The following is a 12,130-nucleotide window of genomic DNA, read 5'->3' on the forward strand; positions in this document are numbered from 1 at the left end:
CCCCTTCTCCTAAACTGTCCAAGTCTCCCTGCAACCCTTTGGTTTCTTTAACACTTCCTACTCCACAACCTATCTGCAAACTTCACCACAAAACCATAATCTAAATCATCGATAGACATTGCAAAAAGAAACGGCCCCAACACTGACCCCTAAGGAACACCACTAGTAACGAGCAAACAACCAGAACAGGATCTCCTTATTCCCTCCCTTTGCTTCCTGCCCATTGGCCAATGCTCCACCCAACCTAATATCTTTCCTGTAATTCCATGGGCTCTCATCTTATTAAGGAGCCATTTATGCAGCATCTTATCGAAGGCCTTTTGAAAATCCAAATACACTACATCCACAGCCTCTCCCTTGTGCACCCTACTTGAGATTTCCTCAAAAAATTCTATTCAGTTAGTTAGGCAGGAATTTCCCTTCATGAACCCGTGCTAGTTTGGCACCTCGAAGTATTTCATAACCTCATCCTTGAGGATCGACTCCAATAAATTTCCAACTATTGATGTCAGACTAATAGGCCTATAATTTCCTTTTATCTGCCTCTTTCCTTTCTTAAACAGCAGATCTACATTTGTGACCTCCAATTCTCCGAAACCATGCCTGAGTCTATTGATTTCTGGAAAATCAATTCCAATGCCTCCACAATCTCTAAAGCCACCTCAAGAACCCATGGGTGCACCTCATTCGGTAATATCTTTAGTCCATTCATCTTATTAATCACCATCTGTCTAGTCATCCTGACTGTACTTAATTCTATTCCCTGAGATCTCTGACTATCAGGTATATTGCTATGGTCTTCCTCAGTGAAGACAGATGCAAAACATTCCTCTGTCATCTTTTTGTTACCTTGTAGCAGCCCGCGACAAAGGAAATGGCTGATGAACGCGGTGACTTGCAAAGCATTGTGCGGGCTGAAACGTACGTTTTCATAGGCTGCTGGCAGAGAAACTGCCCAGTCACCACTGTTGAATCGCAAGGGCCCTGGGGATCTGAGGTAACCAATCAGCAGCCGGCGCGCTCAAGCCACGCCCAGCGGTGACCCGGCTGAGCTGACTATAAAAGGCAGAGCTGCCAATGAATAAACTCAGAGTCGAATACACTCTATTGGTGAGTGTGTCTCTCTTTCTTCTCCTGTGGATTCGATCTACAACCTTAGGGCTATAACCGAGAACTATAACCTAGCTGTAGCCATAGGAACCTCGCTACACTGGTGACCCCAACTTATCAAAATGGCGCTTTGGACCCGAAGATGGAAGATCAACCTGTGATCAACGTTGTAGTGTTAAAGCTGCCAAGCTTCTGGATGTCGCAACCACAAGTGTGCTTCCAGCAAGCTGAGGCACAGTTCGCCATTCGACAGATCTCCACCGTCGACACACACTACTACCGCATGGTCATCGCCCTCGATCAAGACATCCATCGACTTCCTCCAGCAGCCCCCAGAACAAGGAAGGTACGTGGCCATCAAAGAGCTGCCCAACTGTTGCACATCGACGGTTTGGGGGACAGGGCCCCTTCTTCCCCCATGAGCGACATGCTCGGTCTCAACTATAGCCACACCTCATTCCCACTGTTCCAGAAAATCTTCCTGGTGAGGCTGCCCGAGGACATCCAGCTGCTCATCATGGAGGAAGACTTCGATGATCCCAAGAAGGTGGCTGCCTGAGCAATCCTGCTATGGGCAGCGAAGAGGGACGCCTGCACTTCACTCCAGCAGGTGACAGCATTGCGTCAAGTGACTGGCCAGGAAGACCACCAACCGACTGCCCAACCACCCGAATGCCACGACCCACGGAGTACTCTCTAACACAGACAGTGGGGTTCTGAGGCCCATAGATGCCGTTCCCACTGAGCGTTCCAGGGAAACACCCAGGCCGGCCATCATTAATGGCTGCGATGACTGGCCACTGCATAGCCCACTACACTTTCAAGACTCACTGTCGGGCTGACATTTCTTGGTGGACATTGGGCACATACAGCGTCATTTCCCCGACCAGCCTAAAGGCCCACTGAGGCAAAGTGGGCCAGGAGCTCTGAGCAGCAAACAGCTCCAACATCCAAACATTCAGCACCCGCACCACTCCCCTACGCTTCTGGGACAGACAATTCACTTGGAAGTTTATGGTGGCGGCTGTGCAACAACCATTACTGGGTGCAGATTTCCTGTGAGCCAACTCACTCCTAGTGGATATCAAGGGGCTCCGGCTGGTGCATGCCCGGACATTTCAATCACTCTTGCTCAAGGGCACTGAACTCACTGGCCCCCACCTGCACTCAGTGAGTACTGCCGACATCAAATTGACTCGCATTCTAGCAGAATTCCCCTCCATCACCACACCTCTCTACCATTCAGCAGAACCCAAACATGGGGTGAGGCACCAAATCATTACAGAGGGCCCTCACTTCCACGCCAGGGCGCAGTGTCTCCCCCCGAAGAAATGGAACCTAGCCAGGGACGAGTTCAAAAAGATGGAAGAACCGGGCATCGTGGGGTGCTCCGGTAGTCCTTGGGCCTCTCCTTTCCACATGATCCCCAAGACAGTGGGGGTAGTTGGAGACCGTGCAAAGACTACTGCTGCCTCAGTGAGGCCATCATACCAGACAAATATCCCGTGCTCCATATCCAAGACTTCATCGCTAACCTGCAAGTGGCACAGATATCCTTAAAGGTGGACTTCATCGGGGGCTATCACCAGATCCCAGTACACCCCAAAGACACCCCAAAATACCGCCATCATAACCCCCTTTAGATTGTTTGAATTATAATTTCTCCAGCATAATTTTCAATTGGTCCTTTATCTCTTTATCTACCCGTTTCTCTCTTTTACTCTTCATTTTTTTTAAACTCTTACTATCCTTTTGTATGTTATTTGCCAACTTCCTTTCATAATTCATCTTTTCTAATGATCTTTTCATCATCTTTTCTTTTCATCATCTCTTTCTATAAGTTTTAAAGTTTCCCAGTCCTCTGTTTTCTCACCAATTTTTGCTTCCTTGTCTGCTCTCCTTTTTCATTTTAGCCTTAACCTCTCTTGTTTATCACATTTGTGCCATTTTTCCATTGATAATTTACTTTTTCTCTTGGAATATATCTATCCTGCACTTTCTTTATATCTGGAAAAAGGAGCACATCACTCCCCCACCAGAAACGAGAAGTCTGGGAGAGGACTTTTCAAGGTGGGAGACCACAGCAGCAAGGGTCTTAGCAGGCTGAACAACTCACACATAAATTCTGTGTATATCTATCATAGGGTCTGCATGTGGGTTTGCAATGTGTTACACACAGGTCCAGAGAACTTTATTTCATTGGGTTGAACAATGATAAACTACAGGCAAAAAAAAAAGGAAATAAATTTTGTTCTGGATTTCATGCACTTCACAGCAAAGGAACCTTGAATCTCCCTCAAGTATAAAATCTTTCTCTGTTTCATTATCCACAGATGCTGCTTAAGGCACTGTTCATTTCTACAATGTTCTTTTTTTTAAAAAGTCAGGTGTGTACAGGTGAAGTGGGGTTAAAGATGGGTGATAAATTGTGTCAGGGCTGGCTATAAGGTCTTGCATTCTAGATCTATTTCTATAGATTTGTATATTCATTTCAGAGAAGCCTCAGCTCCCTCCCAATTCTGGTTTTCACCGACTTCAGATTGGTCTTGATGGGACTAATAAATAAACTGTTCACAAATGAACTTACAACACTTTATGAAGACTGCTTTGAGGATTTTCTCTCTCTCTCTCCAATGTCCCATGCTAATGGGCATCTCAGTAAAGGAAAAACCCAACACCCAACCCCAACCAACCAATTTTCCGCTGTAACCGTGCCTGCCTGTCCCGCATCGGACTTGTCAGTCACCAATGAGCCTGCAGCAGACGTGGACATTACCCCTCCATAAATCTTCGTCCGCGAAGCCAAGCCGAAGAAAGAAAGGTCTCAGAAGTGTTTTCCAGAAAAACATTTTGTGTCACATGTTCATGACAATAAATTCTGATTCTGAAACAACGCAGTGGATGAGCAAGGGAGAAAAAAAATCACACTTTTGTCTGTTCTTAGTTTAAAAGAAAAACTATTTATTTTCTTAGGCTGATAAATTGAGTAGCAGAACCAAGGTTGTAAAAGGATTTCAACATGAAAGATGGCTTATTCCTTTGGCATGTTTAAAGCAAGTGACAGATCGACCTGTGGTGGAATGAGTGGCTCCTCGACAAATCCACTACTATCTGACTGATAACTATTTTCTCTCTTCGTATCTGTAAGGAAAAGATGTGTTCAGCACAGCATGACAATCAGGAACATCAATGCTAAAAGAGTGTGTCTTCGTACGCCACCATTCATTTCCTTCTGCTGATGAAAAGAAAGTCCCTGTATCAACTGACAAAGGAGGTGATTGGTCACCCAGCATGTTCTACCATATTCTCCTGTGAGCTAAGTGAGATCTCTATAGTTGATCCAATCTTTCCTGGGCTCCTTAACAACGTTGGGAAAGTATGTTACTTATTGAAAGAGATTACATGGAGTCACGCAGGCAGAAAGATACAGCATAGAAATCGTGCACTCAATCAATCGAGTCCACCTTGACCGTCCACCATGCATAAAGGATATAAATACTTCAGTCAATGGGCAAGGAGAACAATTGAGGAAAACAGGAAATTGTTCATTTTGGCAAGACAGGTAGCCGATGTGCAGAATGAAAGTAGAGCCCTAGCAGGCAAAGGGTTCTGGATGTCCCACAAAATGATTTATTAAATGTTAGAATGCAGTGAATTGAGCAGTTAGCAAAAGCCATTCATGGATATAGATAGGTTAAGTGAGTGGGCAGGGATCTGGCAGATGGAGTACAATGCTAGTAAATGTGAGGCCATTCACTTTGGAAAGATAGGTAGAAGACTGGACATTTATTATTTGATGAGAGATTGCAGCCTGCTGTCATGTAAAGACCTCAGGGTGCTTGTACATGAATCACAAAGTTATCATTTGCAGCAGGTGATGAGAAATGCCAATAGGATGCAGGCCTTCATTGCGAGAGAAATTGAATTTAAGAGCAGGGAGGTCCTGCTGCACCTCTATAGGTTACTGGTGAGGCCGCACCCAGAGTTCTGTGTGCCCTTCGCTTCTCCTTACTTGACAAAGGATATACAGGTACACAATCCTTTATACGGATCCCTTGGGGGACAGTGTGTTCTGAATTTTGGATCTTTCCAGATTTCAGAAAGCCAGATTTTAACCCATCCGAATTGTGCTGCAGTATCCACCCCCACTCCCATCCGTCTCCCCCTCCCTCGCCCGCCCAACTCGTGCTGACAGTCTCCCCCCACCCCTCGCCTGCCCGACTCGCGCTGCCGCTCTCCTCGACCCCCCACTCACCCGCCCGACTCGCGGTGCCGGTCTCCTCCCCCCCTCACCCGCCTGATTCGTCCTGCCGTTCTCCCTCCCTCGCCCGCCCGATTCGCACTTCCAGTCTCCCGCCCGTCTAACTCACTCTGCCGTTCTCTCCCCCTCTCCCGCCCAACTCGTGCTGCCATTCTCTCCCCCTCTCCCGCCCGACTCGCGCTGCCGTTCTCTCCCCCTCTCCCATCAGACTCTCTCCCCACTTGCTGGATTTTGGAGCTTTCCAAATTTTAGATGTCCGGATAAACAGATAAAGGATTGTGTACCTATACCGTCTTTGGAGAAGTTTCAGAAGAGGTTCACCAGGTTGATTCTGGAAATGAATGCAATTATCTTATGAGAATACGCGAACAAGTCAAGTTTATTGTCATCTGATTATACCAGTACAACCCAACGAAACAGCGTTCTCTGGTCCTCGGTGCAAAACATGCAAACACACAACCAGACATAGCACACATACAGCCAATCAATACATATGCAGGACAAGTATTTAATCTTTACAAATAAATAAATAAACATTGTTTCCTGAATATAAGAGTCTTGGATGGTCAGTTTGAGCAGTTCCTTTGGTCGTTCACCATTCTCACTGCCCGTGGGAAGAAGCTGTTCCTCAGCCTGGTGGTGCTGGCTCTGATACTCTCACGCATTAGCCTCACATATGCTTGAAATGTCCTTTGTTTTGGATGTCACCTTATGAATCTAGGTACAAACGTGTAGGTACTTGCTTTCTCAAGTCTGGCTTGCATCTTAAATTGTCAATAGTAACATTTATTAAAATGACTTTTTCTATAAAAGCCTATGATCAGTATAGTCCAAAAATAGAAATACTGTATGCTGGTTAATCACATATACCAATTGACCAAATGTCTCAACACAAATAATGGAATTTTTTTTGTGCAATAATACCCCTGGTATCTGGAATTGAAGCAACCAGTAGCGTCAAGCAACTGGCGAAAAAAAAAATTAATTAAAATAAGTCTGAATAAATAAACCACTGTTGAAAATGGGAGCAAATATTTAGCCAGTGAGGGCCTTGGTCATGTTTTGCTTGTAGCAGCTCTTTAAATAAAGTTGTGTTTGAATCAAATGACATCACCCAGGATGGTTGATACCACTTGCCATTGGGGTGACTCTTTTAAAGTGTCTCCTTATCCCTGCCTAGCAAGAGTCGCTGCCATCAGAGTAAACTTGGGGTTGGGGGGGGGTTAATTATCTAAAGTGTAATTGTTCATATTTTGGATGGCTGTGAGGGAGAGAACTCTGCAAATACAGCGATGGTTAAATGTTTTCAAAGAATGTGTGAAAATAAAGTAAAATTTCTTAAGGTTTATATATTCATGCAAGTGAACTTTGATCAGTGTAAGTACAGTGGAGTATTTTTCTCTTTTGGCTTTTAAACTGTTTGATCTTAATATAGGTGTATTAGTTAGGTATTGTGAGATCGTCTCAAGCAACCTGAAAACACACTTATCCGGCCTCTACCAAATCCTGTAGGTGCCAGGTACTAGGGGTTTTAGTGCATTGTTTTGCTGCATCAAATTCAGGATCTTGATGTACCTTCTTCCTGTGTTTCTGCACTTCTGATAGTAAACCTTAGAAGCTCTCTTAAATAAATCAAGAACGTGATCCTGCTTTGCAAAGAGATCTAAGATGCCCACAATACTTCAGGGCCAGGTGACCTTGCAATAACAGTTTTTTTTAAACTGCATCCTGCTCTGCATTATTTTTTTTAAACTTTTCTCATAAATACCGTGGGTAAAGGTACCATAACCAACAAAATTGCATCCAAGTGCCCAAGATTACTTACGATTACCCATATTGATATTTGTGCTTCCAAGTTTGCTGGGCTGATATCTAATCAACATTTAAAGGAACTGCATTATGAAACATTTTGTTGTGCAAACTATCATTTGCATTTCATACTGGAACCACCTGACATCTAACCCATTGTGGTGGTACACCACTGGCCTACAGCAGGGGGCAACCTCTGTATCTGTAGGAGTGTAAGGGGACAGGACAACACCCAGCCGGCTGCCAATCAGTCAGCCTGAATGGATCAAGCCCCACCCAGTCGGGTGTCAATCACCCTCCAGGATATAAGCCTGCCCCAGCCTCCCAAAGCTCATTCAGAGTTACTGCAGCTACAGCCAGCCTGGCTATGTGGAAGTCTTTGTGGATTAAAGTTTGTTGTACACTCTTTACCTTGTGTGTGTGTCTGATTCTGGTTAACAGCGCACCACACCCATTTTTGACCTTGCATTATTTATAATTGCAGCTCCTGGTTTATCAAGCTAATGTTATAGGATGGTACAACTGCAGCCACAGGGAATTATATGAGTAGGGTTAACTCACATAGCTATTATAAAATATAGTGCATGTCATTGTTTTTAAAATACCACCTTAATATGTCAGGCCTAATTTATGCAAATAGCACAAGACAAGAGAGACCCTGGTTCATGCAGCAGGGATTGGAGAGTCATGTGACCCCTCCGGCTAAAGCCCAGTCGGAAGTCACCTCATCCGTCAATCAAGGGTTGGATCTACTTAGCTGTGATGCTGAATCGTGATTGGCCCTGGCAGCTGATTTGGACAGATTCTGCACTGGAGAAATTAACACGTGCAGTCTCTTTCTTTCGTTGTTTGCTGCCATCTTCAAGCCACTCCTGAAGCCCAGGCCGCAAGCAGCTCTAGATGGCTGATGGCAAAGGGCTGGTCCTGGATCCCGAGTCATGGTTGATGTTAGAAACCAGGTTTCTATTTATCTACTTGTTAGTCATGACAATTTTGATCTCCAGGCAGCTTCAGAGGGCCGACTGCAATGGGCCTGTAACCGTGCTGTAATAATTATTAAATAAATAAATATAAATTCCCCCCCCCCACCACCATCCCCTTGCAATGATTGCAGAGATAACACTCCTCCTCCTGATGTAGTACATGGTGACCAAGTCCATGCACCAGATTCCCTGAATAAATGTTTGCCTTTGATCGGAGAACAGATTGTGCACGATGCTCTTGCGCCACAACAGACAGCAAGAACAACATTTAGTCCCTTCACAATTCTGACTGCAATCAAATTTCCTATCCATGCTTCTATGTGGAGACACAAACAATGTGACTAGTTCTAAACATAAGGAAATCTTTTAAACATAAAGTTTCATGCTTAAATTTTAAATTCCCTTATAGTTCCTCCATGTGTATTTGTATTGTCACACACAGGCAGGTATTCAAATAGTGACATGTCTTTTCAGTAATACATCACCTAATAACAATACAATGGAAATAAATGACTACAAAATGAGATCAGCATGAAGACAAACAAGGAGATGTCAGAGACGAGAATGGAAATGTATGATGAATGAGATTTTACTCATGAGCAATAATCAAAACTGAAATCAATGCAGTTACAACATTAAACTTTGTGAACACCATCAACCGACTGGATTAATAAACTTATTACGCATCATTGCTTGATGCCATTCTCATTATTGGCCAAAGGAAATAGGAGGCTAGAAAAACCGAGTGGGCCAAGCAGCATCTGTGAATAAAAATGGTCCGTCAACATTTCGGGTCAACACCTTGAATAGTCCTGATGCAGGTTTTCAACCCAAAACCTCAACTTGCCCCTTTCGTTTCCACAGATGCTGCTTGACCGTTGAGTATTCTCGCATTCTGTTTCTGCCTCCCCCCTCCCCAGATTCTAGTATTTTTTAAATCTTCAAGATTAGCCCACCATTATATCCTAATCAGCTTTCTTACAAACCTTTACTTTTTCTGCTTCCATTCACCACCCCCCCCCCCTCCCAAACTTCATTTCCCTGGCTCTGAATTATTTAATTTAGAACATAGAATATATGTCCCATACATTCCTTCCTAAAAAAAGTACTAAACCCTCCCTTCCCAATAATCCTCTATTTTTCTTTCATTCATGTGTCTAAGAGTCCCTTAAATGCCCTCAGTGTTCTAGCCTCCACCTTCACACCCTGGCAAGACATTCCAGGTACCTGTAACTCTGTGTGTAAAAAAAAATTACCCCTGATAATGCTCCAAAACCTTCCTCCCTTAACTTTGCACACGTGTCCTCTGGTGTTTGTTTCCTGCCCTGTCCACCTTATCTATGACTTTCATAATCTTGTAGACCTCTAGCAAGTCTCCTCTCATCGTTCTACACTCCAAAGAGAAAGTCCCAGCTCTGCTCACCTTGCCTCATAAGACTTGTTTTCCAATCCAGGCAACATCCTGGTAAATCTCCTTCGTATCCTCTCTATAGGTTCCCCATCCTTCCAATGAGGTAACCAGAAAAGAATATAATACTCCAAGTGTGGGCTTACCAGAGATTTGTAGAGTTGCAACATGACTTTTCTATTCCAGAATTCAATCCCCCTATTAATGAATCCCAGCATCTTATAGACCTTCTTAACTATCCTATCAACCGGTGCGGTGACCTTATGGAATGTATGGATTTGAACGCCAAGGTCCCTCTGTTCATCCACACTCTAAAGTAACTGACCATTAACCCTGTAATCAGCTTTCTGGTTTATCCTTTGGATCTCTTCTAATATTGAATGGAAACTAACGTGGGTCCATTCTCCATGGATGCAGTCTGATCTGCTGAGACTTTGGTCCATTCAAGAGCAAATTAGATCAAGCTTCCTCAAGAAAATATATCTTTACCTCCGTGGTGCTGGATTTGGGGGACTAGGAAGGTTTCCGTTTTTAACCATTGATACATTATACACCCACTGAGCTTCCCAATCGTAGTCAGTTCCTGAAAAGTGGACTTGATGGAGACAAATGTTATTTTAGACGAAAGGAATTAGATAGTGATGAGAGGAGGGAGCAGACCACAGCTGGGTAGCGTTGGACATGAGGAAAGCACATTGGCGGTCAGAGTGAAGCCAGATAATGGATGGGTCAAAGCAAATAGGACACTAGAGATGGAAAGTTTGGAGAGAGTGATTTGGAGAGAGTGTATTAGAGATTTACCAGGACGTTGCCTGGATTGGAGAACATGTCTTATGAGGAAAGGTTGACAGAGCTAGTGTTTTCCTAGACTGAGAGTTAACCCATTCAAACTCATGCTCACGGTGATCTTACTTGCAAATATAAGAAGGCTGGAGAACAAAACTGATTCCCTGAGGCTGGAGATGAACCAGGAAGAACAACAAACTCTGTTGATTATAATAACATGGCTGCAGGACTCCATTCCAGACTCAGCGATCCATCTTGATGGCCTATCTCCTTCAGGACAGACAGAGATGCTGCTGGTTCTGATAAGATGACGTCAGGGTCTGTGCATTACATCAGTGAGAACTGATGCACAAATGTCTCTGTTGTCAAGACCTTCTGCTCAGCAGAGATAGAATACCTAATGGTGAAATGCAGACCCTCCTATTTCCTCAGTCTTAGCTCAGGGCCTACCCTGATAAATGATTGTTTCCTCTTCAATCGCTGGAAAAATTTCTTCTTCAGCCACTCCAACGATGTCTTCTTCCTCCTCCTCCGTCGACACAGACAGCGGCTCCATCTGTCTGCTGGACTCTGAGGAGTTGCTCCCCCTCCCCCCCGCCCCCCCCCCCCCACCGCAGTGAGAATCGAACCCTGCACATTGTGCATACGGGGAGTTCCACGCACGTGCAGCTCCTCCTGAAACTCAGGAGGAGGACCGACGGCACTGGAGTTACCCGAGCGCTAGGTGATAGCTGTCATATGGACTTTGGAGGATGAGGAATCGGCTCCACAGGCTCCATTTGCAAGGTAGGCCCAGGTTCTTCAGTAGCTGCTGATTGTTTCAGTCTTTTTTTTTCCCCCCAAGTCTGATGCTTTGCCTTCCCCATGATTGCTTCCAGTAATGTTTATAATAGTTCCAACTAAATCTTAGTATTGTTAATTTATTCTAAAAAAAAACCTTTTTGGTCAGGTTTTGAAAAGTTCTGCCTACGCCTCCCACTTAGGCCATCACGCCCCCCCCCCTCCCCCCATGATGATAAATATGTGATAAACACTGCAGATCATAGGAATAAAACTCAGGTTTGTCACATAAATATATCGAAACCTTATTATGATGATAAGGGTAGTGGAGAACAGTCTGTATCAGAGGTTATAGTTGTTAACAGGGTTGAGGAAGTTATGGATCATAAGATTAACATAACATAACATAACATAACATAACAATTACAGCACGGAAACAGGCCATTAGGCCCTTCTAGTCCGCACCGAACCAAACACCCCTCTCTAGTCCCACCTCCCTGCACAATGCCCATAACCCTCCATCTTCTTCTCATCCATATACCTGTTTATGGAAACAGAATCTCGTGAGGGTCACCTTAAAGAAACCATGGTTCCTGTGCGCCTGCCTAACTCAACAATTTTGGAAAATCTGAAAGAAAAGTCTTAAATCACATGAACAGAACTAGTTGCTTTTGAAACATGCAAATTTGTTTCCTGATGTGCCATAAAGGACATCAGTGATTTGCAATGTGGATGTGGGAGAAGCAAGTCCCATAAAACAACACCCATACAGAATAAGCATTCAGAAGTGTAAAATCATGGATCAGGAGATGGGATACATGTTGGAAAATTATATTATTAGACCTTTGAACTCAGAATGGGGTTCTCCTTGTAGTCTAGAACCTAAAACAGATGGAACTGTTAGGTTCTGTACAGATTACAAGAAGGTTCATTCAGTAACTAAAATAGATGCTCATGCTAGAATTGATGATTGTATTGATAAAATTGGGAAAG

At 44.1% G+C, this 12,130-nt stretch overlaps 1 protein-coding gene across 9 annotated transcripts in view; it reads right to left on the reverse strand.

Moving 5' to 3' along the window:
• Positions 1-12,130, reverse strand: part of LOC138755080 (protein ITPRID1-like) — a 110,302-nt gene that overhangs the window by 39,106 nt on the left and 59,066 nt on the right. The gene's annotated exons all lie outside the window — the stretch shown is intronic.

Source organism: Narcine bancroftii, chromosome 2 (assembly GCF_036971445.1).
Source record: "Narcine bancroftii isolate sNarBan1 chromosome 2, sNarBan1.hap1, whole genome shotgun sequence".
Lineage (NCBI taxonomy): Eukaryota > Metazoa > Chordata > Chondrichthyes > Torpediniformes > Narcinidae > Narcine > Narcine bancroftii.